The sequence below is a fragment of the Lissotriton helveticus genome, chromosome 5_1, assembly GCF_964261635.1.
Source record: "Lissotriton helveticus chromosome 5_1, aLisHel1.1, whole genome shotgun sequence".
NCBI lineage: Eukaryota > Metazoa > Chordata > Amphibia > Caudata > Salamandridae > Lissotriton > Lissotriton helveticus.
The window spans coordinates 1,152,904,611-1,152,932,471 of NC_136065.1; positions in this window are offsets into that span (position 1 = coordinate 1,152,904,611).

Consider the following 27,861-nt stretch of genomic DNA (forward strand, 5'->3'; position numbering starts at 1 on the left):
GGTCAAGCAGCTGACCCTTGGAGTCACTTCAGCCTAGGATGAAAGGTGCAGGTCCAGTCTTCCTTCTCGGTATCAGGTCAGGGTTAAAGCAGCAGGGCAATCGGGCATCTTTCCTCTGAAGTAGCCAAAGGTCCAAGAGGGTACTGATGAGTGGGACTGAGGGTCCCCTTTTTATACCTGGAGCCCACTTTGAAGTGGGAGAAGCTTCTGGAGTTTTCGCATACAGAGGTGTCTGGAATTTTCTGCCTCCCTGACCTAGTCCCAGTCTGTTTGGAGTCACACTAGGTGAGTGTGAATTCCATTTTGTGTGAACCGGGCCATTGGCTTTGAAGTTCATGCAGGGTAGTTTAAAGCCCTGCTACTGCATCTAGCCAGTTTGGCCCATTTTGCCAACACCCAGACCTGTCATTGTGAAACTGTTTAGGAGGAATACACAAAAGTCACCTGTCATTTACACCTATTCATGTGACCCAAGCAACAAGCTGCAGGCACCAAATGGTTAGGACTTTCCAAAGGAGGCATTTTCAGAAATGAGACTTAAAACTGACATTACCATTACGGATTTTAAATTCTAATTTTTCAGACACCAAACATGATTTTCCCACCTGTTGCAAATCAAATGTTAGAATGTATTAATTGTAATAAGGTAACCAATGTCATTCTATGGGAGAGGTAGGGCTTCCAATTGTGAAAAATAAATTTGAGAGTTGTTTACTACCAGGAGAGGTAAAACTTAAAAGTACATGTTTAACTTTTTAAATACATTGCATGTGACCAATGCAATGTTTAAGGCCTACGCTAGTGGTGACTTAGATGTATTAAAATGAAGGTTTAGGCCTGCTAAAAGGTTTCTTTTGTCAGGTTGAAATGTCAGTTTAATTGAATAAAATGTGCCAATTGGGTGTCAGTCAATTTGACCATGTGTAAAGGAGAGAGCATAAGCACTTTAGCACTGGTTAGCAGTTCTGAAGTGCACAGAGTCCTAAGTCCAACAAAAGTGAATTCAGCAACAAAAGGAGGGAAGGCAAAACATTTGGGGATGATCCTGCAGAGAAGGCCAAGTACATTAGCCTCAGTATGGAGTTTCTTGACCTTTTCAACAGGATCCTTCGGATGTTATGTTATGTTATTTTCATGTATACCGCGCACAGATAATGCAGGAGTGTCCCGGCGCGGACCTTGAGCGATACGGAGAGGAGCCAGATTTAGGGAAATAGGAAAGTTGTCAGCTTCTTTCTGTAAAGAATAGGGTCCTGTGTGCGTCGGACAGCGAGAGGCAGCGTATTCCAGGCTAAAGCGTCTTTCACAGCCAGAGAGCTGCTGCCCGTCCTTTGCAAACAAAAGCGTGGAACTTGGGCCAGGAGTTGAGAAGATGAACGCAGGTGTCTTGTGAGGGTGTAAAAGAGAAAGTGTTTCTGAAGGTAACCTGGCTCTGTGGCATGCAAAGCACGGTGGGCAATAACTTGAATTTAACCCTCTCTGCTAAGGGCAGCCAGTGTAGGGTGCGAAGATGTTGTCTCATGCTACCTCTGGCTGGAATGTTCAGGAGAAGTCTGTCAGCCGCGTTCTTCATCCCTTTATTATTATTTTATTTAGTAAGTAGCTTGGGGCGCCAATGTATAAAGTGTTGGCGTAATCTAGCCCAGAAAGAATAAGGGCTCGGGAAACTATCTCCTTGGCCGTCTGAGGAAGAAGGGGGAGGAATTTCTTGCGAATTTTTAAAAATCCAAAGCAGGTTCTCGAGAGCTTTTTGATCTGGGTCGGGAATGTGAGGTTCTCCTCAAACCAAACCCCTAAATTCTTGACGGGATTTCATGATAAGGCAGGAAGCACCAAATTGGACGGCCAGAGTGTTTCCCTAGACCGAGGGGGAAACTTTCCAAAATGGAGGATTTCCGATTTCTCCTAGTTACATTTAAGTTCTGCGGCGGCCAACCATCAAAAAACTGCGGTCAAGCAATGTTTGGCAGCAGAAGTAGAGCACTAATTTTTCCCCATGTGAGCAGGAGCTGATAATGCTCATATTCCGTATCAATCTTGAGGTTGGTCTTCCATCTAAGCCTAGATATATGAATGGGAGCAGAATGGAACCACTTGCCACTCCAATCTTCATACAGCAGCCACAAATAGAATTACATGGCAAGCCATAATTAAATCAGGCGCAAGGGGATTTAGGAAAGAGACTCAGTTGATTGGATCCTGTTGGGATAGACAAGTGATTAGATCTCTGGTGAGCTCGACCAGATGATGTACAATTAGTTAACTCCTAATATTGAACTGTATCCCATCTGGATGATAACACACTCTCCAATTACATCTGAGAACGTGTTTTCTGAATTAACCATAGAGTAGAATATGGAAAAGAGAAAGTTATTGATAAGGGATTTTGTTTACAAAAGAAAACACTTATTTCGATTTAAAGTACACCTAACCATGGTTCACAGATGACAAATTAGAAATCTGTGCTGTATACTCCGAAGACTCACACTTTTAAATTAGTAGAATCTCAATACTGTTCAGTGGTAATGAGCTCATGAAAATATTAGGCTTCTCTCAGTATTTAGAAATGAGTTTGTTTCTCTAGCTCCTGTGCATCTGCAGGAAATTTTTTATCTTGACTCCAGACCGACCAGATACACAGATTTTGATACACTTTAAACAACAACTTTTCCAAAAACTGTGTTGTGGACTTCTTGCCACTGCTCCTTATTCAACACGGATAAAGATATATTAATTTTCAAAGTGGTCTCCTGCTATTCTCCTTCTTTACCTGCTAAAGACAACAATCACATTCCCAGTGTGTCAATCCCTTTACAACCCTTAAAGCAGAGAACTAAAATCGAAGGGTGCTGCCTATGGCACAGATGATGATTGGAGGACCTCTTGCCCAAAGACTAAGGGGCATATTATCAAGGGGGTTTATCTCCGCTTTTTTGGCTTTAAAAGCCAAGAAAGCGGAGATAAAATTATCTCCCTATTACCTAGCTGTCGCTAACACCAGTTAGCGACAGCTAGTAGGAGATAGCGACCATCTTGGGCCCCACTTTGCATGTCAGTGATATTTATCACTAATGACATGCAAAGTGGGCTTGCCAAGATGTTAGCGACTGGAAACAGTCGCTAACATCGCTATCTCCTATTACCAACTTTTGGAGATATTCGCGCTAAGCGCGAATATCTCCAAAAGCTAACACCTGCCCTGAGCAGTTCTTAGCCATGTTATCCAATGGGAGGTGGATAACATGGCTAAGAGCATTAGCTCGGTAATGCAGGAATATCGCTGACTTTTCAGCGATATTCATGCATTGCGGCCGTTTTTTATCGCATTTGCGATAAACCTTGGTAATACCAAGGTTTATCTGCGGTAAAAATCGCCGCAGCTCAGCGGTAAAATTTTGTCTCTAACCAAGCAATAGCGATAATTATCGCTATTGCTTGGTAATATGCCCCTAAATTCCTTGATACACCCAAGGAAGGAAGCTTCTTCTATACAATGTTATAGTTCCAACTCATGCAGCTAAAGTTGGCTAGAGTACTGAATGTCGCTGGTTGCTTTAGTCTTTGACCTCATTGACTAGAGGTGGGTCACAGGGCACTGTCCCATTTTATAGAGAAATCCGCCTCTAGATAATTTACCTCTTGTGGGTTTAATGGACCTCCTGCAAGACGAAAAGTGGCAGTTACCATGCTGTACATAGTGGAAACAGTTTCTTTTGGCCCACAGAGCTGTGTGGCAGACCACAATGCCTCCTGCCACAACACTTTTATAGACTAGCAGCCTTATATTTCCGAAACAAACTGCCTCCCACAAAGCCCCCGTTGGGCACAGCTTAGTGCACCAGATGTGCTGGGGTTGCTGAGGCACAACACTCACTACCACATAGGTCAATGGGCAAAAGCAAACAATTATCCTGGAACCCAAGAGGTGATGAGATATAGCCTTCTTTGACCAACCTAGTAAAGAAAATAGGGGATTATTTACAAGCCCCTTGCGTCACCGGTTTGTCACTTTTAATGTGGGAAAACGTGACATACCGGCAGGGCAAGGGCTTGTAAATAAGCCTCTAGAACCATTGTCCAAGGCACTGGTGGGGGATCTGGAGTCCTTAAGTCTTTTCTTCAAGAGCTCACCTCCTCTTCTCCATCTGCAGTTTCACCCACTCCCACTTTCATGATTTAATGCTCTTATCAGGGCATCGCTGCCAACTCTGGAAGAGATTTTATAGCAGGAAAATCTCTAGCTTTGTTCAAGTTATAAGAGGCTCCCTACCAGGGTCCCTTCTGGAACTTTTGAGCCGTTAAGGCCTCTTTTAAAGCAAATAAAGTAAAGGCAAGTTCTAATCTCTAAGTCTTGGATCCAAAAGGAAAACGGGCCCGCCTCGATTTCCAAAAGATAACATGTTCCCCCTTCCTAAATGTTTTACTAAATAACAGTCATTGATGTGTGAAACCATATAAAGTATACATATGCAGGTATATTTTTTCATATATTGATTTCCAACTCTATCTCATTAATAGCCATATTGCAAATTGCTATGTGATGGACCCCGATACACTTATTTGGTGGCAAAGCCATGAAAGCTTTCACTTTCTCCACGTTTTTCTCCCCCCTCTCCCAAGATGAAGTTTATTTCTTTGCTACATTAAACTCATTTCTTCTGTCATTGAGTAAACCTCTTACTGTTATTTGTCTTAATTGTCAAGAGCAGGCAGATGTTTTACACTGAAAAGCATTGTGGGATGATCCTTTGTTTAGAATTTTTCTTCTGTTTCTATTGCTTTGTATCATTGGCTTGCCATGCAGTCCCTAAATGTCAACTGAAAGTGGAAGAAGGTGATCTTAACATCTGTCCTAAAAAGAGAGTCTGTGTTTTCTTCTCAAAATAGAAATCTCAAACCCAAGTTCAATGCTGTCTGTCTGCTTTGATGAAAGATGGATTCACTATCACCTGGGCCCCGATTCTAAGTTTGTTGGAATTTAGTTGCTTTTTATTAAACCAGAGACAAGTTTGATACACTGGACTACGTTATTTATCAGTTGCAATAAATATCACCTTCTATGAGTTTCTGGTGTACAACAAGTAGATGATGTTTACTGCTCCAAAATCCATGAGGTATGGTAAATACCGTAAACTATTCCCCTATTATATTCTGGCAGATTTGACTTTCCAAAATGTAATGAAGGGTGAGGTATTTAATGCATATGGTAATTACCAAATGTGGTAAATTCCATCCAACTTGCAATTCTGATCCCTAATCAAAGAGGGATTGAAGCAGCAGTTGGAAAATAATGACCCAGTCACAATTAAGCTTTTTGTAATTTTCAGCTAACTCCTTGCTGGCAATATTTTGCGATTTCTCACATTGCGATTGCATTTAAGGAATCCCAAATTGCGATTCCTTAAATGCAATGCAAGATGCCTTTTAAAATAGCGATTTCGCTATTTTGCCCTGCTATGTACCGCAAAATCATACCAGATGGTAAATAGCGAAAACTTTGAAAAATGCACTAAAGTGCATTTTTCAAAGTTGTAGGTTACACACACATGCACTTGGGACATGTGTGTGCGCAACATATGTACATGGATCAATTTCAAGGGTGCAACAGGGTGTCCTTTTGACACCCTTGCACCCTTGAAATTGCATGCGCAATTTGCAAGTACCCATTGGTACTCGCAAATTGAGCATGCAATTCCCCATTCATTCCTAAGGTCCTGTAGGCCCATAGGAATGAATTTGAAGTAATTCCTTATTTGCGACGGGCAATTTGCGAGTCGCAAATAAGCAATATGTAGGAATCGCTTTTTTGCATAGGATTTTGCGAGTCCTTAATTGCGATTCCTTAATATTCGCAGTTAAGGACTTGCAACATCCTACCTTGATGCATGTGCCTGCAAATGATTACCTGTGCTCACCATCTGGTAGCTTGGCACAGAGAAGTCAGGCTAAACTAAAGAGGCAATGTATTAAGTATTTTGACACACACAGTAACACAGTGAAAACACCTAAAAAATGTACTCCACACCAGTTTAGAAAAGTAGTCAATATTTATTTCAGTAAAAAAAGACTAAAAAAACTAAAATCCAACATACACAAGTCAAGACATGAATTTTTAAAGATGAAATCTAAATGGGGTGCTTAGAAGTTGATAGCTCCAATTGGGGCTATCTGGTCACACTTGTCCGGGACAAATCCAAAAGTTCAGTCCAACCACAATGGAGCACAGGCTGGCTACAGAAGTCACACAGACCCCCTTGGAAGTGCCAGAAATCAAAGACAATGTGTGGCGTAGAGTGAGTGAGGTTTTGTGGATGCATTGCTTCCTTAACATTGTGCAGGGTCATTGAAGCTTTGCCGTTCTGGGGCATTGTGTTGCACAGAGGTGGTGATGCATCGGTTGTGGGTTCGAGGCTTCGGTTCCTGACTGCTACGCGGCATCGATGATGCATCAATGTCAACAGTGTAATGCATCTATTCTTCGGCATCAAAGTCAAACAACAGGACTGAAGGCAATGCATCAGTCAAAAGCCATGTAGTGTCGGGCTGCGTTGGAGTTAGGGATGTGCATCACAGACTTCGGTGAAGCAGTGCGCACAGTAGCGGTCCTTTGGAGGCACTGCAGCAGAGTCGAGGCTGTGTTCAAAGTCGACGACAGTGTATTGTGCAATCAACAAGTGGTGTACTCGGCTTCGATACAGGCAGTGGGGATGTGATGATTTCACAGTAATGCGCCAGTTCCTAACTAATGCTTTGGAGTCTACTCCTGTGGGTTGCACAATCAGTGCTGCAAGCCCACTAGTAGCATTGATTTACAGACCTTGGGCACATGTAGTGCACTACTAGGGACTTGGTAAATCAAATATGCCAATCATGGAGAAACAAAATGTCATTGCATATTAGACATAGAGCACATGCACTTTATCACAGATCTGATCAGCAGTGGTAAATTGCCCAGAGTCCTAAAACCATCAAAAACGAAGTTCAGGACACAGTCTAAAACAGGAGATCAGAAGCAAAAATACAGTGTAAACCATGCCAAAAGATGCCAGGTCTAACACTTCGCCATGCAATACTCTTAAAATACCCCAAAAAAGGGCCTTGGATTCACAATAATAAATCCTTAGCTCAGTCCTGGCAAAGTGGCAAAGATGTCAGGATTTAATGGAGGAACATGTCTTAGGCATTTCAGAGTACTAACATGGACAGCTCGAACGAAATCTGACACGAATTTATTAAAATAAAGTAGATTTTTATCTTAATTTAGACACCAAAATGAATGAGATCAGATACATATAGTTAGAGTTATGGATCTAAGAAGCAATAATAATCAGTGCACAAAAGTACTATAAAACGTTATCATTGCTGGCAAAAGTAAAAAGCACTAGTGAAAATTTGTCTCTTGCAGGTCGAGTTGCTTGGAACCCAAACAGGGTAAAAGTAATGCAGGTCCCAGGACGAAGCCACAATAATCAGTTTTATTATACCTGCCTCGACATGCCCGGGTGCAAACTTATCCTGGCTGTCCTTAGTGCTGAAGCGAGAGCCGCAGGGGAGCTGGTTTTAACTGTTACACTATGCTGGTGGGGTACAGGGTGCAAAACGTTGACAATGAAGTCACTGGTGATGTTGGACAAAGGTTTTGCGATGTTTCGTCGAGGTACACTGTTGAGCAAAGGAGTGGTTGCTGAACTGGGACCAACAAGTCTTGGCAGCGGTATGCACACCAGAAAGTTAGTTTGATGTCCAGAGGTCCTGGGGAACACGATAGCTGCCTGAAACTTTGTGGAGGTCAGGACTAGATTTCCTACAATGCACTGGACCATCTACTTCTGGGCAATCCCTCAGAGGGCCCGATGGCTAACGATTATTCATTTCCAGAATGTTGTTTTTGCCTGGCTTTGCAGCAGACTAGTGCCACGAGTCCAGGGGAGTCTGGTGATGCCTTTGGCTCTCGCTGGGTTCCCTCTCCTGGGGGAACCAATCTTTAGTGTAGGACCAGCCAAATTTGTGCTGTACCAGGAAGGTTGTCACAGGTGAAAAGTATCACTCCTTTGTTATTGCAGACACAGGTCTTTTATTTTGCCCTTGTTGCCAGTCAGATCAAAACAGGTTCTGTTGTCATGGTCAGCCCTTATATCATAGATTTTGGGGTGTGGGTGCAAAAGGCCAATGGGCTAGTAGCCCTAGCTTCTAATCTGCCCCTGGAACGACCACATCTGGTGAGGGGGGAGGTCACCTTTTCTACCCGGAACCCTCTATTCTACCACTTTCAAAAATGGTATAAGTCTTTCTCAGCTTTACAGACCAGACAGCCCACCCTAGAGGTGTGGCTAGACTTCTGGGGTGTACACTTCCTGACCACCTAATTTTCCCACCTGTCTGGGTGAAAAGGTGCCCAGCACCAGGGCAAGGCCTGTCTCCTCCTTTGGGAGGCAGTCTGCTTGCATATCACAGATAGTGCAGCCTTTGAAGCTCACTGCCTTGAGAGGGAAAGACCATCGAAAGACTCATCAAGCCCTTTCTTTCTGAGTCATGGGAGAGTTCACACATTCTGGCAGGTTGTCAGATTCTTGTCTTGGTGGCAGCAGCGCTGCTTTGCAGCCAGAGCACAGCAAAGGCTGGGGCAACCAGGTGGGCAACCTCTGAGGTAGCCACCTGGTTGCATGCCATGTGGTCCTCAACATCGTCCTCAACATGTGATTTTTTGTCCGGGGTGAGGAGGCATGTTGTTTGATACCAAACATGACATAGTTAGGCAGTACGATATTGGAGCTGCCAATCTTGAATTTGCTCGGATGCCAACCCATGTTGTCCTATGGACCCTCTATCACTAATAGTGTCCTTTAATGGTAAGGGCCACTATAAGGACATATAAGCTTACACTTACATGTCCACACATTTAATATAATGCATCCTGCCTCCTGGACTCAGGAGGCCTTCTTTAGTGGTGGCTGATATATATTAAAAATAGTGCATTGACTTTGCCAAATATGTTGAGGGCAACATCGTGTTTGAGTTCTTTGCACTGCTTCTGCAGTCATCAATGGCAGGCCTGCTGTTAGTAGTTTGCAAACTCAGGGTGGCACAAACAGTGCTTCAGGCCCTGGTGACCCCTATAACACTTATGCCCTGGATACTACTGGTAACATATATTAGGGATTTATAAGGGGGTTACATTTTTTGCCCGTTGCGGTTACCCATTCACACACATCAGTTTTAGTGAGAGAGAACTGAGGCCCTTCCAGCAGGCTCCAGTGCACTTTCAGAGTCCTAACCATCAGCATTGGAGCAGAACGTGGGGACTGAGGGGAATGACCACAAAAAAGGTACTTGCGTACAACTACCCAAAGAAATCCTGTATAATTAGATAGCTTTGGCCAAAGTTTTTGAGCTATCACTTTTTTAATAGGCCAAGGCGAAATTTCAGTTGTGCAATTTGCATAGTTAAGGGGAAATCGTGGTATGCTGGTTTGGGCAAATTTCCAAACCGATGCAATCACACCACATTGCATTATTACGCCATGTTCAAGTCAACATTATAACATAGATCAACACAAATGACCAGAACATAGGCTAAAACATTGCACTAAAAGCCGGAGTTTCCTTTCAAGTTTTTACGTGTAACTTTGTGAGATATTCCTAAAATGTAATGTAATCACTCAACAGCATATTATGGGAATTTCGTACACCCCTTAGGCCTTAACCTTGACGCTGATTACAAATTCCAGAATGAATAACATTTTTAAGTTTCAAAATTAAGGATGTAGATTTATTTAGTTGTTATGTCACTTGAAATAAACATTTAGGGAGCTGCCCTACCACCGAGGGTGGAACAATGGAAGACTGACTTAGACTGGTGTTGTACTACAAAAAACGTAGTGTACGAGTGCAGGGGTTGCCCTAAGAAATGGGCGAAAGTGTGGCACCAATGGACTTTCTATAGATAGGGGTTTGTAAAGCTGAGAAGGGGAGGGTGCGCGGGGAGGAGGAGGGGCGAGCCTGAGGCCGGATGGTGCAAGAGTTTTCACATGAGTGCGGCTAAGATGTAAGTTTTGTGATCTGATGTACCAACTGTTTGTGAACCGGAACTGTATCTTATAATGTGTTTATCATCCATTTCCCATGGTCACTGTACAGTATACTGCATACGTTTTATACTCAATAAAAAGATTTGTTTAAAAATAAAAAACATTTATTCCGAAAGAGTTGGGATTTTACTTGGAAAGCATTTGTTGCGATCAGCACCTGGACAGCTCCTTCTGGAGCTGAGCTGCAAACCCCGTATCACTAATCCTATTATATATTTTACGCTTCATTTTATGCGAAACATAGGTGAAACCGCTGCTTAAATGTCCAAAGCAGTCAAATATATTTTGATTTTCTTTTTATTTTAGTGCATAAACTGGGTACTCAGAGACAAGAAAATCGTTACGACATGTTGAACATGACTTATCCGATGGCAAGTTTTGCTTGACCCTTAACCAACGATACAGAAATACGTGAAGGCAGAGAAGTGCATTTAAAGAAGCGGGTACTAAAACGAATATGGCAAAGTGGAGGTCTCTGCATTATACATGGCTACATATTATATCGTAATAGCAGCTGCACTTGTCTTAAGGCACTCGCGAATGTATGAATGCAAATGATGTAGACTTATTGGGGCATATTACCAAGGGCCTTATCGCCGCTTTAGCGGGAATTTTTCCCGCTAAAGCGGCGATAATTTTATCGCCCTATTACCTAGCTATCGCTAACACCAGTTAGCGACAGCTAGTAGGAGATAGCGATCATCTTGGGGCCCACTTTGCATGTCAGCGATATTTATCGCTAATGACATGGAAAGTGGGTGTGCCAAGATGTTAGCGACTGGAAACAGTCGCTGACATCGCTACCTCCTATTACCTACTTTTGGAAATAATTGCGCTAAGCGCGATTATATCCAAAAGCTAACGCCTGCCCAGAGCAGTTCTTAGCCATGTTATCCAATGGTAGGTGGATAACATGGCTAAGAGCATTAGCTCGGTAATGCATGAATATCACTGACTTTACAGCGATATTCATGCATTTCGGCCGATTTTTATCGCTTAGGAGATAAACCTTGATAATTGCAAGGTTTCTAAGTGATAAAAATAGGCGAAGCACGGCGATAAAATTATTGCCTCCAACCAAGCTTAGCGATAATTTTTGCTTATTCTCGGTAATAAGCCCCATTATTTTTATAGACTATTTGCAGAGCGCAAAGCTACCCATATACAGGGTAGACTTCTGCAATGCACCAGTAGAATGCGTTTCTGTCACTAAAGAATAGCGTGATATCAAATGTTCTCCTGGCCCTGCACGCTGTAGTTACACAGTAAGGGCCGCCTTTAGGGTTTGATGGGACGAGAGCCCTGACGCAAATCAGGAGGGCCCCAGCCCTAACCTTAGAAAGCCACACATCTCCAATTTCTTTTAAAGGCGGGGAGATGCTAGTGGCGTAACGCAAAATGTGAGGAGAGACCACTGAGTCTTCCATATCTCCCGGATATTCATAAGTTACCACCACCCCCCCCCCCCCTCTTCCTCCCCAGGTGGCCTGCATTATACCCGTGGGGCATGCTATATTTCCTAATGGTGAACTTCAGCTGTCTCTGTCACTGGTAACCCTAGTCAACAGCAAAAAACAACAAGTGATGGACTGAATGTGGATCAATGTCACACACTCCCCCAGTCAAAAGATCTGGGCCCAAATCCATCGTTTTTTTGCACTCCACACCACCCTGGGTCAGATAATGGCTTTATGCAAATCAGCTCTGACCCTGTTGCCCCATGGGAACAGTCCAGTCCGAACTACAACAGCCATATCTTTCCCAGACCGGAATCAAGCATCCGAGGACCGGACCGGTTTCGAGGTAACACCTCTCTTCAGCCCGGCTAGCTTGACTCCAAGTGGTGTGGAGTGCCTGGGACCCACGTCTGGGCATCCCCAGCGCACTTAGGGCGGCAATTGCAAAAAACAACAAGTGATGGACTGAATGTGGATCAATGTCACACACTCCCCCAGTCAAAAGATCTGGGCCCAAATCCATCGTTTTTTTGCACTCCACACCACCCTGGGTCAGATAATGGCTTTATGCAAATCAGCTCTGACCCTGTTGCCCCATGGGAACAGTCCAGTCCGAACTACAACAGCCATATCTTTCCCAGACCGGAATCAAGCATCCGTGGACCGGACCGGTTTCGAGGTAACACCTCTCTTCAGCCCGGCTAGCTTGACTCCAAGTGGTGTGGAGTGCCTGGGACCCACGTCTGGGCATCCCCAGCGCACTTAGGGCGGCAATTGCAAAAAACAACAAGTGATGGACTGAATGTGGATCAATGTCACACACTCCCCCAGTCAAAAGATCTGGGCCCAAATCCATCGTTTTTTTGCACTCCACACCACCCTGGGTCAGATAATGGCTTTATGCAAATCAGCTCTGACCCTGTTGCCCCATGGGAACAGTCCAGTCCGAACTACAACAGCCATATCTTTCCCAGACCGGAATCAAGCATCCGAGGACCGGACCGGTTTCGAGGTAACACCTCTCTTCAGCCCGGCTAGCTTGACTCCAAGTGGTGTGGAGTGCCTGGGACCCACGTCTGGGCATCCCCAGCGCACTTAGGGCGGCAATTGCAAAAAACAACAAGTGATGGACTGAATGTGGATCAATGTCACACACTCCCCCAGTCAAAAGATCTGGGCCCAAATCCATCGTATTTTTGCACTCCACACCACCCTGGGTCAGATAATGGCTTTATGCAAATCAGCTCTGACCCTGTTGCCCCATGGGAACAGTCCAGTCCGAACTACAACAGCCATATCTTTCCCAGACCGGAATCAAGCATCCGAGGACCGGACCGGTTTCGAGGTAACACCTCTCTTCAGCCCGGCTAGCTTGACTCCAAGTGGTGTGGAGTGCCTGGGACCCACGTCTGGGCATCCCCAGCGCACTTAGGGCGGCAATTGCAAAAAACAACAAGTGATGGACTGAATGTGGATCAATGTCACACACTCCCCCAGTCAAAAGATCTGGGCCCAAATCCATCGTTTTTTTGCACTCCACACCACCCTGGGTCAGATAATGGCTTTATGCAAATCAGCTCTGACCCTGTTGCCCCATGGGAACAGTCCAGTCCGAACTACAACAGCCATATCTTTCCCAGACCGGAATCAAGCATCCGAGGACCGGACCGGTTTCGAGGTAACACCTCTCTTCAGCCCAGCTAGCTTGACTCCAAGTGGTGTGGAGTGCCTGGGACCCACGTCTGGGCATCCCCAGCGCACTTAGGGCGGCAATTGCAAAAACACAACAAGTGATGGACTGAATGTGGATCAATGTCACACACTCCCCCAGTCAAAAGATCTGGGCCCAAATCCATCGTTTTTTTGCACTCCACACCACCCTGGGTCAGATAATGGCTTTATGCAAATCAGCTCTGACCCTGTTGCCCCATGGGAACAGTCCAGTCCGAACTACAACAGCCATATCTTTCCCAGACCGGAATCAAGCATCCGAGGACCGGACCGGTTTCGAGGTAACACCTCTCTTCAGCCCGGCTAGCTTGACTCCAAGTGGTGTGGAGTGCCTGGGACCCACGTCTGGGCATCCCCAGCGCACTTAGGGCGGCAATTGCAAAAAACAACAAGTGATGGACTGAATGTGGATCAATGTCACACACTCCCCCAGTCAAAAGATCAGGGCCCAAATCCATCGTTTTTTTGCACTCCACACCACCCTGGGTCAGATAATGGCTTTATGCAAATCAGCTCTGACCCTGTTGCCCCATGGGAACAGTCCAGTCCGAACTACAACAGCCATATCTTTCCCAGACCGGAATCAAGCATCCGAGGACCGGACCGGTTTCGAGGTAACACCTCTCTTCAGCCCGGCTAGCTTGACTCCAAGTGGTGTGGAGTGCCTGGGACCCACGTCTGGGCATCCCCAGCGCACTTAGGGCGGCAATTGCAAAAAACAACAAGTGATGGACTGAATGTGGATCAATGTCAACAGCCCATGCCGAGCAGAGCTGCTAGGTCCCAGTGGCAGATTCCAGCGCTATTCAGAACAGGCATCAAAACTGGCTTTTTTACTTTCCAGGAACAACATGTGAGGCATGGTGCCCTGGCAGGAAAAAAGAGAATGCCATGGAGGCACGAAAGAAAGTTCCATGCGTGTCTGCGACATTATATTTTGTTCTGCAGAAAGAACCATGCAGTTTAGAGATTTCTTTCTGTTGAACAAAAAAGAATTCATTGTGAGCCGCAACCATTAGCAGCTTGCCCAGCGTTCAGTTTCACAGTAAGTACATTTGGCACATAGGCAGATGCAGCTCGGGCAAAATGATGCTTGACAGGCACGCGGAGTTCTTTAAATAAGACACACATTCTTCCATTGTGAGAGGGGAAGCAAGTTCCTCCCCCCACTCCGGCCAACTAGTAGGCCTCGGTCAAGACCTAATTGAGGTCCTAAGTCTCTCCTCTAATTTAGATACAGTAAGCACGCGCCATTAACACCTTGGTGCATGCAGTTAATTTTTCAGAATGAATGGAGTAATTCCCACGGATGTATGACGTTACAACGCATACTTTTGCAACGCCTACCTTTACAACGCGGTTTTTACCACGCATACCATTACAACGCATAGCGCTTTGGGGTGTTGGATAGTGAATAGTTTAATTTACTATTCCAACTCCAGTCCCCGTGGATAGTAGGGAAGGTTATTGGATAGTACATTAACCTATTCCCTATCCTAGAGCGCCCCCCAGAGCAATGCGTTGTAATAGTTTGCGTTGTAAAAGTTGCGTTGTAATGGTAGGTCGTTGTAAAAGTTTCGTTGTAAACGTTGTATACCAATTCCCACAGCTACATATGGACATTACGAAGGTGCCTACAAATTGGTGGCTATAATTAAGTGTCCCAGTCAAGCTTGCAGGATTTTCCCAGAATACCAGAGACACTTGAATTCCCATTCTCATAAAGAGTGTCATAAAGCGTGGGGGTCTTTCATGATGCTGATATCACCGCAAATGTTGGGAGAATGGTCACCTTAGATTCAGTGGCTGATGTCCCAATTATTTCAAGTGGAGTCAACAACACCCTGAGATGAACTTCATACAGATGTGATTTACATTGACGTAATTACACAAAATGTTGAAAAAAATTCATGATATGCATAATTATGCAAAATGGATTTTTCACCAACTTGCATTCAAAATTAAACTGGAGACACATTTGTTATTAAAACAAATAGTGTGATACGTGATGCGGCATTGAGCAAGCACACAGCCTTTTTGTTAACTCCTACTTTCCTAGGCCTATTCACCTCTATCCACTCAAATTCTTGTACACCGCTCCCCTTTTTCAACTGTAATTTCATATTTTGTTACTTTTTTACTGCCCCAGTGCTTTTATTTTCAGGTTTTGGTCTCCTATTTGCTATTTTTGCATTCACTTCTCTTTTAATTTAGTTATATCTATTCCCAGCTATGGTAAAGGAAGGCAGCGCCGCTGTGCTCTCCTGGACCCTCTGTGGTCAAATGTGGCACGAGTTGTAATGCATCATCAAATATTTAAAGAGGTGGAGGTAGCAGCAATATATATATATATATATATATATATATATATATATATATATATATATATATATATATATATATATATATGATACCTACTGGCGGTTGCGAGTAGGTAGTTATAGTTAGAACCTATTATTTTAATATTTATATATATATATATATATATATATATATATATGTATATATATATATATATATATATATATATATATATATATATATATTACCTACTGGCGATAGTAGCCAGTAGGTATATATAGTTAGGATTGTTTTCCATAGGGAAATCGCAACATTCTATTGGGAATAACTTTGGCGCCGGTTGAGGAATCTTCCTGAAATTTTCCTTAACTTTGCCTCACGGCGCTCCGGTCCTTCCCTGAAAGTTTGGGGGGATTCATCAAGCGGGGGCCGAGATAAAAGGGGGGTCCCAAAACATGTTTTCCCCATGTTAATTTCCATAGGGCGGTTGGACTCACTTTTAGCCCGAACGGCTGAATGGTTTTCCACCAAACTTGGCAAAATTGTAGGGACTGGTAGCCCGATGTGCCTTTGCTATGTCTCAAGATATGTGCTCCAGTGGTTTTTACGAAAATTAACTTTGAAAAATATATATTGGGCTACATTGGGCTATATATATGTTAGAGCCCAAATGTAGCCCAATGTAGCCCAATGTAGCCCAAAGATGGCTACCAGAGACAAAAAAAACAAATGTAGCCCAAATATCAGCCAGATGTAGCCCAACTATAGCCCAATGACAGAATGTCCCAGAGTGTTCTAAAGAACAACTAGAGCGCTAACAGTCTTACTTATGACAAAAGTATGGCACACCTGAAGTCATCTTGATTGGAATAAAGTGTTAACACTTAAAACATTTAATTTGCAAAGGAACAAAATGAGGGGGTTCATTTTGCCATAGAAATTATGATTAGTGCTGAAGAAAGAAAAATTAGGGCACATTTTGAGTGACTTCTCAAATCCTCTTATATTTCATTAAAAAAAATTCTGATATGCAGTCTCCCAAGATGGCCACCAGAGACAAAAGAGCCTGTGCTTAAAAACTCTGTTAGCAAAGCAGGCATTTGAGATTTAAAAAACGTTTTAATATCTAAAAACGTTATCCGCTAATAGAATTAGCATTTAAAAAACCTTGCAAATTCAATGAAAAAACCATAGATTTCAGGCCTTATATAGTTAGGAATTAGCATTCAAAAAACCTTGCGAATTCACTGAAAAAACCATAGGTTTCAGGCCTTATATAGTTAGGAATTAGCATTTAAAAAACCTTGCAAATTCACTGAAAAAACCATAGGTTTCAGGCCTTATATAGTTAGGAATTAGCATTTAAAAAACCTTTGAAATTCACTGAAAAAACCATAGGTTTCAGGAGTTATATAGTTAGGAATTAGCTTTTAAAAAACCTTTGAAATTCACTCAAAAAACTATAAGTTTAGTGGTGTTATAGTTAGCTGGACATTTTACTCATACAAAACCATTGAAATTGCTCCTATATAGTTAGTTGTACTAACTATATTTCGCGCACCCGCAATCCACTGCTGATGATGTCACATATTAGATCATTCATGACATGGTCAGTGACATCACTGATGACATCTCAAATGACATCACTGATGACATCATCCACGTGACAATCACATACACCTTTTCATACACTATTACAATTTTTCATCACTCTTTGTAAAATACAGAGTATCATATTTGAATCCATTGTCACAGCAATACAAGTATCTAAAAATCCACTCAGTGATTCATAGATGTTTACACACGTCTAATCACTTACCTATGGATTCACTCATACATGCTGTCAATGAACAATAGAACACTATCAAAAATACTTATACATCTATATCGACATTAAACAACAGCACGCATCCTATTCACATATGAAGTCATCCTACTCACTTATGCAAACAATGGATCATACTTACATATTTACTTAGCAAAACACTTATACAAACACCACTTCTTCTATTCATTTAGATAGTAAGTCATACTTAGTGAATTATAAAATCATTATTACAAGTATACAGTTATCCATACAGTCACTCACACAATCATTGTGTCTTATGTATACTTATTTATATACAACAACTGACACATACACTGCCTTTTATTTTTCTAGTTTGTTGGACCTGTACCATTGAGAAATATATTTGCTCATCACCACACCCATAAAGATATTCACTCACCCAAACAACGGTTAGAACATGTAGTTTTAACTTCATATATCTACTGAATCAACTATTCACACATCTTTGGACAGTCACACACCCCCCACCGAACCATACACACTTTCACACTCCCATACAAATACTCAGTTAACTAATCAATAACTAATATAGACTTTCACATAGCTAGTAACCAACTGTAGAATCAGTTTACACAACAACTGACAAAGTGATACAGATATTCACACAGTTTAGTCACTATCCACTATATTTAGTGAGACATTATAAATTGGTCAAGTAAACAGTCAATTACACTGCTACTAAATCCTCCATCCAAATATTTTTTTATATATATCCACTCATTCTTCAATGCAAATTGCTATATATATAATGCATATTTAAATAACGAAGCAAACCACATTCACTGGATGATGTCATCAGTGATGTCATCAGTGATGTCATTTGAGATGTCATCAGTGATGTCACTGACCATGTCATGAATGATCTAATATGTGACATCATCAGCAGTGGATTGCGGGTGCGCGAAATATAGTTAGTACACCTAACTATATAGGAGCAATTTCAATGGTTTTGTATGAGTAAAATGTCCAGCTAACTATAACACCACTAAAACTTATAGTTTTTTGAGTGAATTTCAAAGGTTTTTTAAAAGCTAATTCCTAACTATATAACTCCTGAAACCTATGGTTTTTTCAGTGAATATATATATATATATATATATATATATATATATATATATATATATATATATATATTCCAACACAATTTGACTAGTTGAGTCAAAAGGACAGCCAGCACACCGATATCCGTTTCTGAAATAGTTTATTACAAACCCCTCACCCCCGACAGACGCGTTTCGCTTCGCAGCTCCGTCAGTGTCAGTTTGTGTGCTCATAGTGTCACCATTTTAACCAATTAGGTGCCACAAGTCAACAACATAGAAGACGTGCCTCATACAGCTATTACTAATGTGGTGGCCATTTTTAAGTGTATAAACTTCCATATGTTTCATAAGGTTAGAAATGGACTATAATAAAGTGCTTTAGTGCTAATATAAAACCCTACAATGACAAACAATTTGTAAAATACAAACAAGCTTTACAACACTCGGGAATAAAAAAGCACTTAATTACTATATCTGCCCTTATTCGCATTTGTATATGCATAGTTTATAGACATATGACCAATTCATGTATATATTTAATTAATATGCTTTTTCCCTTTAGGTTGTTTGTTGTGTAGCCCTGAATGGGCAATACATTTTCCGTATTTGAGATTGTCAAATCACTGAAAAAACTCATTATGTTGTTACATTGGGTTTATGCTGTTTCTCCTGTCCCGATTTTGGCATTTGCCCCCCCAGTACTTGTTTATGCATGATCCCATGCGTATCCTAGAGGTGTACCCACATCTCTTCATCATTGTTAAGTTCCCATGGTACCATGGTTTTCAAATCGATGATATATTTAGATTCCAATTTACGAAGTGCCTTCACTCTATCCCCTCCCCTCTCTGAACGATCTATTTGGTCTATGCAGTAAAAACGCAACAGGTCCCTGTTGCTCTGATGTGATTCTGCGAAGTGGCGTGCTACAGGATAAGATTTATCGTTCTTCGTGATTGAACGCATATGCTCCAAGATTCTCAATTTGGTGGGGTTAATCGTGCTCCCTATATATCTTTTTTTACAGGGACACTCTAGGCAATAAATAGTATACTCCGAATTACAATTCAGGAGTTTCCTAATCTGTCTGTTGGGTTCCCTCATTCGTTCTTCCTGGGTACTCTGTAACTTTTTTACTACTCTTACATACCTTACATCTTAGGCACGGGAAAAATCCCTTTGCCTTAGATAGTTGGATTGGCTGTGACTTGGAGGAATAGTGACTGTGGACAAGGTGATCTGCTAGTGACTGGCAGCGGCGGTACGAGATCAGCGGTCTCTCTGGAAGATGTTTTTTGAGGACATTATCTGTGGTTAGAATGTGCCAATTCTTTTTGAATATGTGCACTATTTTTCCTGCGCTCGTACTGAAACCAGTGATCATTCTAGTTGGTTCGTTACCTCGTTGCAGTGGTTTAACTAACAGGAGATCCCTCCTATTAACCTTAGATGCCTTTTCTTCCGCTTGTTTCAGTGTATTACAAGAATAGCCCCTTACTTGGAATCTTTTGCTAGCTTCTGCTTTAGCTATTTGGAAATCCCCCTCTGCTGAGCAGTTACGCTTAAGGCGTAGGAGTTCTCCATAGGGGACATTTTGGATCAAGCTTTTTGGATGGTGGCTTCCTGCATGCAACACGGTGTTTCCCGCCGTGGGCTTCCTATAAAGTTTTGTTTGGAGGGTATCATTCTCGATGAACACCTCCAAATCTAGGTAACAAACATTCGTGGCGCTTATAGTGCTCGTAAATCTGTGATTCCAGTCATTGATGTTTAACGCAGCGATGTATTCCTCAGTCGAGGCCCTATCACCGCGACAAAAAACAAACAGGTCATCTATATACCTTGTCCATAAGAGTATTTTATCAGTCCAGTGGTCATGGGCCTCACCCCAAGCCTCGTGCCTCTCCCACCAGCCCACGAACAAGTTTGCGTAACTGGGGGAGAAGCACGAGCCCATCGAAGTGCCCCTCATTTGCTTATACAGTTCCCCTGAGAAGAGGAAAATATTGTTGTACAAGCAGAATCTCATCATGGTCAAAAGCATCAGACTCTGTTTTTGATATTCCTCTGGTTTCTTGTCTAGGAACCATTTTGTCGCTGCTAGGCCGTTCTCATGGGCTATACATGTGTATAAATTAACAACATCCAAGGTGATAAGAAGCATGTTGGGTTCCCAGGTGATATTGTCTATTAGTCTGAGGAAGTCCTGTGTATCCCTCACATAAGAGGGTAAGGGCCAGGTGTAGGTGGCCATTTACCGTCCGGTAACCACCGATTTCGGCCGTTACCGACCGGTAAATGGGTTTTTGGGATGTAGGGGGCCAATTTTACCGATTCGGTAAATTTACCAAATCGGTAAATTTACCAATTCGGTAAAATACTGAATCGGTATTTTTACCGATTCGGTAACTTCTAGATGTAGGTGGGACTCTTCTGAGTCCCAAAGGCCTTTCAGATTCGGTATTTTACTACCCAATCTAATTGGGTGGTAAAATACCGAATCCTGGTGTGCTTGCACATGTGTGCATGCGCACCTATGCCATGTGACAGACAGACATGCCCTTAGGGCATTTCTGTGTGCCACATGGCACACATGCCTGTATTTGGGGTGCTAGAGGGTGTCAAAGTGACACCCCCTGCACCCTTGCTGGAATCGATATTTACCGATTCTGTAAATACCGATTCGGTAATGTCCATTGATTCCTATGGGCTTCAAAGCCCATAGGAATCAATGGGCATTACCGAATCGGTATTTACAGAATCGGTAAATACCGAATCTTAGCGATTCGGTATTTACCGAATCTGTATTACCTACACCCCCGCCCCCCTCTATTTTACCACTTCTTAAATACCGAATCGGTAAAATTCGGTATTTAAGAAGTGGTAAAATAAAATTACCTACATCTAGGCCTAGGTCTTTTACGATTAGTGCCAGATATGAGTCAATGAAGTGTAAAGTATTCTCCAGCAAGCTTCCAATCGAAGATACGATTGGTTGTCCTGGTGGCCTCTTGGCGTTCTTGTGAACTTTTTCTGTTGTACTTTTGACATACTCTGTTCTTTTTATGGTGATATAGCATTCAGTATCTCTCATTTGTCTAAATGCTTCTTGTTCATAGGTTTCTTTTGAAAGGATCACAATATTACCTCCTTTATCCGACGGTTTTATTTCAATACTTTTGTCATTTTTTAGGGACTTGATGGCCTCCCATTCTTTCCGAGTAATGTTAGAAAGTTTCATATCCATTTTTTCTTTTGCCAATTTTTCCAAATCAATTAACACAGCTTCATTAAAAACATCAATGGCATCCTGTGGAGCATTAGTTAACCTCTTTGATTTGTTTTTGAGATTACTCGGATCACGAACCTGTGTGGTATGAATATTTGTCATCGCTTAGTCCTCCGTATCAGTTTCTTGATTTTCTTGAGTCGGAGCTATGATGTTTAAAAGTGTGTCCAAGTCTTCATCATTAAGATCTCCCATATTATCATTACAGATTGCCAAGTTGTCAGTGTCAACCTTATTGTTTGGATGTGTTAGGAAAATCTTTTGAAACTTTAGTTTCCGAATATACTTAAAAAGGTCTATTTGTTTGTTTACCAAGTTAAATTCGCTGGACGGGCAAAAGCTTAACCCCTTCTTCAGGACTTTAGTTTAAAAAAACAAAAACTAAAAAAAAAAATATATAGAGAAAGAGTAAATCTAAGTGATCAAAGAAAACCCATTACTCCGTTCAAACCAAAATCAAAATATATTCCACTGGCAACACGTGATGGGCTCGATGCATTCAGTGAAGCGGTGGTTAAGAAAATAAAGAAACTGGCCCGTGTAAACAATGAAAGAGAGAAAAAATATACTAGCCAAGAGAGAAAACTGAACCAATTGGTAAAAAAACTACAGAATGCTGAGCTGGTAATTCGCAACTCTGATAAGGGAGGGAATATCGTGCTGTGGCCAATTGCGAGTTACCTCCATGAAGCATACAGACAGTTAAATGATATGAACTGTTACAGAAGAAGTAATCCGCAAAAATATAGAACAATGTTGGAGCACTTGAACAAAAACCTGGTAGCCTGGAAAGGAGTAGGGATGTTAAGTGGCGATGAATTCAAGTACATAAAACAAGATCATCCACTGACCCCATATATATATACTTCATCCCAAAGGTCCACAAGAATCTCACTGAACCGCCGGGAAGACCAATTATCTCGGCATGTGGTGGACCATTGGAAAATTTATCAAAGTATATAGACTATTTTCTACAGGCACACATGAAATCATTAAATTCATATGTCCAGGACACGAGTGATTTTCTGAGGAAACTAAACGACATAGAGTGGAAATCGGACTATCTCTTGGTAACATTGGATGTAATCTCCATATATACATGTATTAAACATAGAGATGGCCTTCGAGCATGTGAATACTATCTTAGCAGAAGGCCCATGGAACTCTCCAATCATACAAAAATGCTTCTGGAAATGCTCACATTCTGTCTGGAAAACAACTATTTTATGTTTAATGATCAATTTTTCCAACAGGTTCAGGGTGTAGCCAGGGGCCAGTTTCTCCCCTAGTTATGCTTGCCTCTTTATGGGGTGGTGGGAGGAACTGGTCCTCAGGCGAAAATATTTGCACTATTGCACATCCAACATAGTCTCTTGGCTTCGTTTTATTGATGATCTTTTTATTGTGTGGCATGGATCTGAGGACAGTGTTTTAAATTTTATACAGGAAATAAATGTAAATGATCTTAATTTGAATTTTACTTCTAGTATTAGCAAGGAATCGGTGACATTTTTAGATGTGCAGGTTTTTAAAAAAAGTAATGTTCTTAGTACTACCCTTTTTAGAAAACCGACAGCTGGTAACACACTGTTACATGCGACAAGTGCCCATCCGCAACACTTGATCAAATCAATCCCATACGGCGAAATGCTTCGCATTCGCCATATTTGTAGTGACGATAGAGATATGATCAAAAAACAGCAAGAGAGCCTAAATAGGTTTGTGGAAAGAGGCTACAGTACAAGAACAGTTGAAACAGCTATCAGAAAGTCCCGACAAAAAGCCAGAAGTGATCTCCTCAAATATACTCCCAAAGATACAAGAATCCAGAGTGTAGACACTAATACAGTTCGGCTAGTTCTGACTTATTCTAAACAGGAGAGGGAATTAAGGAATATAGTTAGACGCAACTGGCATTTTATACAAGATGACCCTACTATTGGAGAATTGATGCCCGCAAATCCATCAATAACATATCGTAAGGGTATGAGCTTGGGCTCAATTTTAACTAAGAAAAGTCAGGAATGTCTGAAAAAAGAGCCCAGCCGACCTGTTAGTAGGGGATTCTATAAATGCTTCTCATGTAAAGCATGCCAACATGGGGTGAATACTAAGCAATATACCACGGTCATCCCAAAGGCAACTCGAGAAATCAACCAACTGCTGACATGTAAAACCGATTACTGTATATATGTTTTAGAAGGTGAATGTCATTTTAAGTATGTTGGCAGCACCAAGTTGCCGGTTCATAAAAGAATCCTGCAACATTTGCGTGCTATAACGAACAAAGATCAAAATTACCCAGTTGCCAGACACTTTGAGGCATGCCATAACAGTAAGACCCAAGGATTAAAATATTATGCAATTGAGTCTATCCCGGCAACAAAGAGAGGTGGGGATAGGGAGGCCAACATGCGAAGAACTGAAACAAACTACATTCTGGAGTTCGATTCTAAGTGGCCTGGGGGTCTCAACACTACAGAGGACCTCCACACATATTTATAAATAGAGGCCACTGTGTCTGTCTGAATGAAAAATTGGATATGTATCACTCCATAAGTTATTTTTAAGAACAGGTTTTAAGATTAGGATATTGAATTGCGTATTTTGCACATATTCTGTACAAATTGTATATTTATTTTTCCCTTCTTCCTTTTTATTAGAGGATTAGGAATATATACTGATGTACAACAATTCACAATAGGTGACCGACAGTTAATATAAGCCGACCTCTAAACATTAGGGTAGTTTTATCCATATGTATTTTAGACTGTTTGGTTTTATTATGTCACCGATATCCATCTCTGATAGACTGAATTTGTTCTTATATTATGCGAGTATTCTTTTATCTGTTTTTATCACTAAACATGGTTTTTACAGATGAATAGAATAGTGATATGTAATTAATTAAATCATATATAGCACTGATTTTTTCCTGTTTAAAAACTGCCTGTCCAAAGCAAGATTATGAAATACCTGATTCCTCTTCCCCCGAAAGTCCCCATTCAAGTTGAATCATTAATTTTTTAGAAAACAACTAGCATGAGTCACTTTACCCTCATTGTACTGTTGCACCAAGTCACTTTAACTTAATTATAGAAGGGGATCCTTCTATATATGATATAATGTGTATATTCTTTAAATGGATATGGGATACATTCAGGTGATAGTAAAGTGATTGTATATATGGGGATGTGTTTATATATGTTTTGTGAGTAAAACCTATTGATTTGATAGCACGTGACCTATAGCATGCATGTACAAACTCCTGTGCAATTGATTAAGAGTAAATAATTCTCTTTTTTTCTAAATAGTTTTTATAATTTAGACACGTTGTGGTGAGCACTTTTACTTTTGTTTTGTTTTTTAGGCATTTTGTCTATAAACACATGTCAAATATATTTAGTATGAAATATCAAGCGACATAATATAGACTAGATATGTAGAAAGAATAAGAATTATATAAACTTTGCAATGTTACTGTCCGCAATATGAACTTATCTCAAGGGAGGTGAATTATGTACTGTCTTTGGCAGAAAGGACTTACTGTATTCATACAGATAGAAATTGTGGCATTTTCATTCAAAGATATTAAGGGTATTGAAACCGTCAGTATTTTTTCTATGTCTATTCCTGACATGTGATGCACTAGCACTTTAAAAATGGGCTGAAAATCAAGTATCGTCATGTGACCAAGGCCGCAGGGACGGCCGAAACGCGTCATGGCTGAGCTGTTTGTTGGACAATAAATAGCATACTGCACAAGAGATGGTCCATGCCTTGTTATTCACTATATTGGTGGAGCGCTGCGAGGTATTGCAGATATATATATATATATATATGTATATATATATATATATCACACAAGGAAACCTCCAAAAGGGGAGCCCATGACCCTACAGGGCGGCCTCTTCATCCGGGCACGGAGAAGCCCGGTATCATTTTTCTTGGCAGGAAACAGACACAAGAGGCCCATTCGAGCAGTCAGCAAGCATTTAATCACGCAGAGTGAACAACAAATCCATAGTCCCAACTAGTTTCGGCTCGAAGCCTTGTTCACGGGCAGGAGTGACGACCAGTGTCAAAGTTCACATGTATTTATGACGTGCTTCAGGTCACCTGACTGTTCGTGGACTGCAAAATATATATATATATATATATATATATATATATATATATAAATATAAATAACTCCTTCCCAGCAAAGATATATTCACTGAAAAATCCATAGGTTTCAGACATGCTATAGTTAGGAATTAGCATTTAAAAAACCTTAGAAATTCACAGAAATAAAACATAGGTTTTATGGGTGTTACAGTTAGCTGGCCATTTCACTTGTACAAAACCATTGAAATTCCTCCGTTATAGTTAGTTGTACTAACTATAACTCGTGCGCCCACAATCCACTGCTGATGATGTCACATATTACATCATTCATGACATGGTCAGTGACATCACTGATGACATCTCAAATGACATCACTGATGACATCACTGATGACATCATCCAGTGAATGTGGTTTAGTTCGATATTTAAATAAGTATTATATATATAGGAATCTGCATTGAAGAATGATTGGTAGTATAAGTATTTGGATGAAGGATTTACTAGTAGTGTGATTGACTGTCTAAATGACTAATTTAAAGTGCCTCATTAAATATATGGGATAGTTATTAAAGTGTGTGAGTATCTGTATCATTCTGTCTCTTGTTCTGTAAACTACTGCATACGTTGGTTACTACCTATGTGAAGCTCTATATTAGTTATTTTGAATTAGTTAAGTGAGTATTTGTGTGGGAGAGTGAATGCATGTGTGGTTGGGTGGAAGGTGTGTCATTGTCCAAAGATTTGTAAATTGTTGCTTTAGTAGGTATATGAGGTTATGACTGCATGTGAAAACAGTTGTTTGGGTGAGTGAATATCTTTATGGGTGAGATGATGAGTAAATATATTTCTCAATGATACATGTCCAACAAAGTAGAAATATAAAAGGCAGTGTATGTGACAGTTCTTGTATTTAAATAGGTATATATAATACTCAGTGATTGTATAAGTGACTGCATAGAAAACTGTATACTTGTAATAGTGATTTTATAACACACCAAGGGGTCCATTAGGATGGCGGGCGGGCTTAATCCGCCCGCCATCCTATCGGTCATTGGGACTGCCCGCAATTAATGGCGGGGTCCTGTGGGTGGTATTTGGATGCGCCCGCCACTGTGGCGGGCGCTTCCTGCATTTTTAGCATAGTGTTGGGCGGTGCTGCAGCACCACCCGCGGAAAAGCAGCGGGCGGTGTTTCCGTCCGCTGCGGGACCCCCGCCATAGTAATATGGCGGGGGGAAATGGGAGGCGGGCTGGCATGGATGTCAGGCGGATCGCCACCGCCCCCATGGCGGTGGCGATCCGCCCGACATCGTAATGGGCCCCCAAGTATGAGTTTCTATGTATATGAATAAATAAAGTAGTGTTTGTATAAGTGTGTAGCTGAGTAAATGTAAGTATGATCAATTGTTTGCATAAGGGAGAAGGGTGGCTGCAAAAGTGAATAGGATGTGTGCTGCTGTGTAATGTCAATATAGGTGTATAAGCATATTTAATAGTGTTCTATTGATCTTTGTCAGCATGTATGAGTGAATCTATAGGTAAGTGTTTAGATGTGTGTGTAGATCTACAAATCAGTGAGTGCGTTTTAGAACGTTGTATTGGTGTGTGATTGTTTTAAAGATGTACTCTATATTTTATAGTGAGTGATGAAAGGTTATACTAGTGTATGATGAGGTGTATCAGATTGTCACGTGGATGATGTCATCAGTGATGTCATTTGAGATGTCATCAGTGATGTCATCAGTGATGTCACTGACCATGTCATGAATGATGTAACATGTGACATCATCAGCAGTGGATTGTGGGCGAGCGAGTTATAGTTACTACAACTAACTATAACGGAGGAATTTCAATGGTTGTGTACGAGTGAAATGTTCAGCTAAGTATAACACCCCCAAAACCTATGGTTTTTTCAGTGAATTTCTAAGATTTTTTAAAATACTAATTCCTAACTATTGCATGTCTAAAACCTATGGTTTTTTAAGTGAATTTCAAAG